The sequence below is a fragment of the Rhinichthys klamathensis genome, unplaced genomic scaffold (genome assembly GCF_029890125.1).
Source record: "Rhinichthys klamathensis goyatoka isolate OS25496 unplaced genomic scaffold, OSU_Roscu_1.1 h1tg000733l_1, whole genome shotgun sequence".
Taxonomy (NCBI): Eukaryota; Metazoa; Chordata; class Actinopteri; order Cypriniformes; family Leuciscidae; genus Rhinichthys; species Rhinichthys klamathensis.
The window spans coordinates 209,822-218,565 of NW_026607146.1; positions in this window are offsets into that span (position 1 = coordinate 209,822).

Consider the following 8,744-nt stretch of genomic DNA (forward strand, 5'->3'; position numbering starts at 1 on the left):
CATCCCAGCCAACATTTGTATGTGGGGCCCATATGGGTATGAAATGGGCTGAAAAATGGGCCCCATGTAGGATTGTCCGCAGGTTACATAATGGCCCCATGTTAATTGCCCAGATGAATTTCATGTAGGATTGCACTTGGTACTAGGCCGGACCCAGGGCAACATGCACAAGACCCATCTCGGTCCCAGCTTGACAGCGTTCACATTAGCGATTTTTCATGCGAACCGTGCCCTGTTCCGAACTAAACTGCCAGTGTGAAAGCCCCCTTAATCTTCTTTGAATCTCATCATTTATACCTCACAATGTAAAACACAATGTACAGAACTTTCTCAGTTTATATACTATTGTTTACATTATTGTACACTATTGTTTATACTATGTAACATTTTATAAATTTGTTATACAAAGCAAGTTAAGCAGTTATCATGTTCAACAAGATTGCAAACCTGCAACAACAGGCTGAACAGGACAAACACAGCACTCTAGAGAAAGCTCTTGGTGGAACGTTTCTCTCCATCTGAGAGTTTCTTCTCTGCCTTTATGCTGGCTCACTCGTGACTGGTAAGCAGGTGCAGCTGAGGGCAATCAGCTACCTGCCAGATGGATTGAGTAGGAGGAGCCAAAGGGGAAACACAGAAAAAACACATTCAAGAACACAACTCTTCTGATGGACCATGGCAATAATAATAATACGTCTCTGGACGCAACACGCAACTATACACTTTATGTGTCATTAGAAACTTCCTAGTTGGCTGCAGGTGGAGTGACTTTCTCATTTTAGAGAGCATTTGATTGTGAAGTTACTCAGCGTTACTCATCAGTATTTTTTTCTCCCCAAAAAAGAAAGGACATTTTAAATACTACTTGCTAAAAGGTCCTTTAGGAGTAGCGCACACACATGAACCACAAGCCAAAAAAACAAAACAAAAAAATCTCAAACTTCAGTGTTCAATTGTAAGGTTTGATTAAAATATGAAATGCATGTAGCCTACTGTATGTAGAAATCTGGATTCACAAGGTTTGATCATTGTTCACTAAATAGTATTTAAAAGGGATAAAATGGCATTACCTTTTAAAAGTTTAAGGTCAATAATATTTTTGAAATTGTTTTTGAAAGACGTATCTTATGGTCAACCAAGGCTGCTTTTATTGGGTCAAAAATACAGTAAAAACATTAATATTGTGAAATATTAATACAATTTAAAAGAATTGTTTTCTATTGTAATATATTTTCAAATGTAATTTATTCCTGTGATGGTAAAGCTGAATTTTCAGCATCATTACTCAGAGGTGGGAGTAAGTCACACATGTGCAAGTCACAAGCAAGTCTCAAGTCTTAACCTTCGAGTCTCAAGCAAGTCCAAGTCAATGTTTTATAAAAGCAAGCAAGTCAAGTCAAGTCACTGCCTTATGTCAAGCAAGTCAAGTCAAGTCGTAGCTTGGGTCACAAGTCACTGGCAAGTCATACAAACGTTTGATGATTTCACTGAATTTATATATTAAAATAAGTTAAAACTACATAAGTTGTGGACTATGGTTTTATTTGCAACATATTTTTTTTAAATATGCATTTCCACATACAGCTGAGTGGTTACTACAATAAAAATCTAAAAAATAAATACAATTTCAAACTACATAGCCTAAAATGTAACTGAAATTAGGCCAACATTAAAGCATGAAAAAATAAATATGCCTCAAACATTGCAGAAGACCATTAAAAATTAAAAGGTATTAAACAATTCACAATTCAAGTATAATGGTTCCTATGCCACCAAATGGCATTCTTCAAACTGGCATCCCCTTTATATAAGTTATATAACAGCCGTTGGCATTTAGCCTATTATGAAGTTAAAACCGCCAATAGGTGGCGCCAAATCACCGTCTTAATGTACGAGTCATAGAAGCAGTCAACTGATTTGTTCAAAATGACAGATTCGTTCTGGAACTAAGCAACTAGGTCACTGAATCACAAATACGCATAACTCTTTCTGTGGCTTGTTTGGAACTATTGTCATTGGAGAAATAGAGCAAAAACAGAGAATATTTGGAATATTATGTCTAAAATGTCACATCACAATATTCACTCTTTGTTTACTGAACTGTTTTATAAAATCATCACATTTGCAATCGCGCCAATAATCTGGAAATATTTTTTTATATATGTTATAATTATGAAATTAACTCATAGGCTACTTAGGGCCATTTTTCCACCACATTTTGAATTTTGGGTGCATATTAATTCTGCTGGCATTTTTTGCCACCAACCCCCAGATAACATTAAGAGAAACATAAACGACAAAACTAACAGTTTTCTATATTGTTTTTCGTCATTGGAAAGAACAAAATTTTTGGCTTTAAAGCATGATTTAAAAAGAAATGTGGCAAATGTTATACAAAACATATACCATCATTAATTATCATTTGAATATTGACAACATTAAGCTTAATTTGAAAACATAATTGTGTATAAAGAGGCATGCTGTTTTGACCAATATTATTCTCTCTAGATTTAAAGATAGTCAAATTAACTACAAGCCATAGCTTACTTTTAGACGTGGTGAATGAAGTTCGACTGTTCGAGGTTGTGATGGTCGTCCGATATCCCTTGCCAGTTATTATGCGTACCACAAATCTTCTTGCATGAATATGGTCATTTTCTAGTGTTTATATCCAAAAAGATACGATGCAGGGAGATGTTTTTGTATTTAGTGCGCTCACCGCGATGTAGGCTATTTCTGGACTTGTGCAGCGTCACGCAATCGCGCAGAATCTGATGACTGACGTCAATGGTTCCGTGGCTTTCATTTTGTTTATCAATGTTGCGATGATTTATATAAAAATGTATATCAAGTCATTCTCGAGTCATACAGTTCAAGTAAAGTCAAGTCTCAAGTCATTGGATCTCAAGTCAAAGTCAAGTCGAGTCATTTTCTTAAAGGCACACTGTGGAACTTTTCAACCTTTATAATATATTACCAAAACCCATTGAGATGGTACATCGACTTGCAATATGTTGAATGACACGTCTGCCGAAGCCTGAAGGTGTCTGTATCGCTTTTACTAGCACTATGTAACTTCGGGTTTCGGGTAGGAACCCGAGCACAAAAAGAACTACAAAATTCGACCGCTTTACTGCATACGTCACTTCCCCCACCACCCCAACTTCCTCAGAGCTTGACGGCGTCTGGATGTTGTCGTCATGGCTGAATCAACAGCTACTCGGCAGAAAGCGAAGAAAGCAAAGATTTTGTCAGAGGAGACCAAAAAAAGAAAAAGGGAGAGTTTAAAATAAACATCGGCATAAAAGTGTATATATAATGTAATATTTACTGCGAATTCGTGTAACAAAACTGATATAAGTCACAACATACACTGCCGTATACAGATGTAAATGTAAATGTTTTTTTTTCCTTTCAGCTCATATATGTTTGTATTTGTGTAAAAGGAAAAACAAACTGAAGACTACAAATAACGGAAATATGTAGTGAGTTATATCAGTTTTGTTACACGATTTCCCGACTACTCGATTTCATCTCCAACCCATTGCAAAGAGATCCTGAAGACGTTAATTGTTTGCTTCAGGTGTGTTTGATTAGGGTTGGATATGAACTGTGCAGAACAGACGATCGGCAGGAGCAGGATTGGGCAACCCTTTGCCTTGTCAATGCGACTTACCTGATCAGACATTGTTTTCTGCGTATGCTACTTTTATTCAATTTGTTTTCTTTATAGGATTTATATTATTAATCTTATATTTATATTATTATTTTGATCAGTAGTGAATCGATTAACTTTCTCCAACATACAAATCAAATGCCGTCTGCACACACATAAAGACACGGGAGGTTGACTGTTTGTTGACTTTCGCGACAATGCTGCGGCGCTTGTGGCCTCTAGGGGCACTAGACGTGAAAATTACAGGTCGAGCGCACCCTAGTGGCCAAAAATTCCACAGTGTGCCTTTGATTTAGTCAAGCAAGTCTCAAGTCCTTAAATTTGCGACTCGAGTCCCCCATCTCTGTCATTACTCCAGTCTTCAGTGTCACATGATCCTTCAGAAATCATTCTATGATGATTTGCTGCTCTAGAAACACTTATTATTATTATCAATGTTGATATTTTTTTTGTCCGGATTATTTGATGAATATAAAAGATTTAACAGCATTTATTTGAAATAGAAATCTTGTGTAACATAAATGTATTTACTGTCACTTTTGATTAATTGAATGCATCCTTGCTGAATAAACGTATTCATTTATTTTTAAAAAAAAAGTCTTACTGGCCTTTTTTTCTTTCTTTTTTTCAAAACATTTGAACAGTATGTGACATGAATAGTTCAAATAATATTAAAAATTATCATCTTCAATCCTAACACCACTCATTTGCTGTGTTACGTCATAAATCAGTACAGTGCAGATGAGCTGATGAAGACTGAAAACACAGTTTGTACCTTTGTTCATTGTACTGGATGTGTTGGTGTGGACCTGTGTTCATGTTGATAAAAAAAATATACAAAAAACAGAAGGTAGGGATCACATAGAGAACATGAGCCACAGTCCCTTATTTAACCCATTCTGACTTTAGTAACTCAACAGCAGGTTTTCAACACTTTTTCAGCACACTAAAGATTAAAGATTTTTGTGATCAGTAAATCCGTGGAGATGGCAGCAGATGTTTGAATGCTTTGATAGACCACCTATATGAAAACATTCTACTTTTAAATTATTAATTAATTCTACATCAGTCAAGCACTGACATACAATTTGATGCTGATGGATTGCCATTGTATTAAAACCGATTGTTTCATTCACTGCAGTGACAAATGAGAGTGGGGGCAAGAAATGAGAGACGAGTCGCACGTCATCAGACTCCGGCGAAGCAGGGCCGGATTAACCATTAGGGCAACTGGGCACTTGCCCAGGGGCCCACGACATCTAAGGGGCCCTGGCCAGCAGGGGCGGAGTGGCAATCGGGAGAGTCGGGAGTTTCCCCGGTGGGCCGGTAGTGTTTCGAGGCCGCGAGGGCCGGTGTTGTGCCGAATTTCGACTCCCTGCCAAATTATTACCCCCCTCATTGAAGTCAGTACCTGATTGCCTAATCCTAACCCCACCCCTAATCCTAACCCCTCCCCCACAACTAATCCTAAACCTACCAATACTACTAGGGGGGTAATCATTTGGCGGGGGTCAGAATTCGGCACCACACCGGTCTGATAAAATGTATTCATTGCAAGTTCGCCATGCGCACTTGTGGCCAAAGCGAGGGAAAGAAAAAAATTTTTTTAGATAACGGAGCGTATATTTGCACTAAGTGCCTGTCTTTTTAGCAAAAAGACGCCCGTCACGGAATAGCTACAGTGGCGTAGGTCGTAACGCGTGGAGTGCTTGAAAGCAGCTTTTGATGCGCTCGACCCGAGTTCGAATCCGCCTTTTGCCGAACTCTCTCTTCTCCCTTTTCCCAACACATATGAGATGTAAAATGTATAACCTAACATAAAGGTCTCTAGCGTTATATTTGGCCAACGAACTAAAATCGAAACCATGATATGGCTTTGTGCCTTTATAAAACAGCACAAGACTTTAAGAATAGGCATCCTGTGTGTGCTGGGTGATTTAAAGAAAAGTGCGCTCTTTGCTCACGCTATCAGCATGGTTATCTGGTGTTTTCTCCTAAATAAAAGCTCAAGGGTTTATTTCTTGCAAGTGAAGAAATTAGGACAAAAGTATTTACATTTTCCTGTATTATAGTGTAATGTAGACTAAAATATACTTTTGAAATATTAATTTTCATTTATAGTACATTTGAAGAGTTCAGATGCAAAAGCCTCTAAAAGCCATCTGAAATTTTCTTCTAAAATGATCATTTTTATCAAGCTCATATATTTAAGTTAAATAATTTCACTTGAATGTCAAGAAAAATTACCCATTAATTGTCATTTAAGTGAAATTACTGAATTTAAATATACGAGCTTGATAAAAATGATCATTTTAGAAGAAAATTTCAGATGGCATTTAGAGGCTTTTGCATCTGAACTCTTCATTTATAGGCTATATTATGGATTTTACGTCATATGAATAATTATATAAATCATTATTACATTATTATAATAATTGTTTGGCATCCTAAAACACCATTGATGATGTAATGTAGACTGAGACTCTCATTACTATAAAAAGATGTTTGAGCCCTGGTACAAGTCAATGCTTTTTCTTTGTTCAATGTTACAGTTCATGGGTTGGAGCCGGTTGAAGCTCTTAATTTTGATCTCTCAAAGAGCACCAGATTGATGCATTTAACCTTAAAATGTACAAAATTTTCTTGCGGGGGAGCATGCCCCCGAACCCCCCTAGAGGCACAGAGGTCCACCCAACATAGTTTTACAAAATCCTATGGGAAAGAACGACCATTTATGAACTTTACTCCAGCATAGCAACAAAGTTCCTTTTAAGTCAGTAAAACTGTAAATGCCATATTAAAATGTCCTCGGACAAAATATACATTTGGCCCTAAGGGGGGGCCTACAAGACATTGTGCCCAGGGGCCTCTGAACTCTTAATCCGGCCCTGCGGCGAAGTATGCAGCCTATGTATCCGTCTAGCTTTCTGCCCAGCTTTCTCTTTTGTTCCTTTCTGTTGAAGACAATCAATCAGATTGGTATGCCAGTGGCGTTTCTGTGGGATTGCTCTCTCGTCTCCTCACTTCGCAACTGACTGGGAGGTTTCTGAAGATCAGACGATACCTCACGAGATCTCTGAGCGCAGCTCGGCCTCTGAAGCCTGTTTACGTCCACACACATCGGCACATCATTTATAACCCCATAGATGGCTGATGGGAAGCTGATCTCTCTTGACTCCACTTGATTGTCTCTCTCTCTCTCTCTCTCTCTCTCTCTCTCTCTCTCTCTCTCTCTCTCTCTCTCTCTCTCTCTCTCTCTCTCTCTCTCTCTCTCTCTCTCTCTCTCTCTCTCTCTCTCTCTCTCTCTCTCTCTCTCTCTCTCTCTCTCTCTCTCTCTCTCTCTCTCTCTCTCTCTCTCTCTCTCTCCTCCTCTTTTTTTATCTGATTCCATTCCTTGGTCATTGCACTGACCCCATGGCTGCCTCTTAGAGTGCTTTATTTAGAAGTCACTGTGATATGTGAGTCATACCGAGTTTTTTGGTGAATCATTGAAATAAATACCTTGCCTCATGGGAAAAACAGAAAAGTAATATTTTTCATTTCATGGCGTCCTGGTTTATTCATCTAATTGCAGGGTACCACAACCTTCTGTCATGTTGAGCGATCCTGAGTTACTGCTTAACTATCAGCTGGTTTATCATGAAACTGGGTCGTTAATAGTTTGAAAACACCATAAGGCCGGTTTCACACCACATGCATTGACAGCGTGTTTTGTGCTTTCACACTGATGGTGTTTCTTCTCAGAGCTGTTGCTCTGTACAGAAGAGAACGTTATTTCTGGATTGCTACATTGAGTATTTTTTTATAACTAGCCATACATTATAAAATGGCTATCCTAAGGAGTGGGCCTTTGATAACTATTACAAACCAAAGCATGGCTAAATCTACATGAGAAAGGGAACCACACTTACATTTAAATGGCAATTAATCCACATGAAACTCCAAAATGTAGCTATAAATGACTTAATCATCTGGATTCAGTCAGGTTTACTGAATGGAAAGTGCTCTTTTGTGTGTCTGTCACTGCGTGTGGAACTTTCGAAAGCCCGTTTCCACCTCAGAGTAAAAATAAAAAGCTGATTGTGAGATCAAATAAAATAAGAACTAAATCACACTGTGAGATATAAAATCAGGCACAATACAGGAACAATTTAGTTGCAATTTCAAAAGTCAGAATGACAACACAATTGTTGATTAGAATGTCACACCACAAGATGTCACAGTGTAAGATATAAAGTCGCAATTATGAGAAACAAAGTTAAAATATCCACCTTATTTTTAATGTAAGAGTGGGTGCGGTCATGTTTAACTTCCAGTTATTTTAGCTGTACAAAAACATTATCTGTTATGCGCTCACACTTATTTGTTATCATATAATTTGTATGTATTATCATTTTCATAAACACTGATTGTAGCGCAAATAGTTTTACAGATTATTGCACTTTGTTATTCCTCTAGTTTTTTATCTATAGCAGATAATGAATCCAAAGTCTCGCACATTCACAGGAAATAGCATACTTACGTTTTAAAAGGTGGATAGAGTCACAATTGGAGATATAAAGTTTCAATTTGCTTTTTATTGATTTATTTTCACTCTGATGAGACAACAGGCTTCCATCAGGACTTGTATCAAGAAAGGTGTTTCTTTTTTCAAAAAGTAGGTAGGTATATATTTCACTCAATTTTTTATTCTTTTTTTTTATAAAAGCCTACATTTCTAAATTTTGTTAAATAATGTTGTTAAATAGGTTTACTGTGGATTTCCTCCCTATTTTGTGCTGAATTTAACCCTCAGGTGCTCTTCAGTCATTTCTGACTGAAAAATGTTCTGTTTTGAATTTTAAAAAAATCACAGCTTCATCGGAATGTTACGAAACTTGGTGACTTTTATGGCATTAGGAATGTGAACAAAACAAAATTGAGGTCATGATCCGAGCAGGCTAAGTGGTCATAAAATAAATAGTGCCTTTTGTGCTCTTCGGTCAAAAATGACCGACCATAGGAAATCAATGGGAAATTGACAAAAACACAAAAATTCGGAGAATTTGTGTACAATCTACAAATCGGC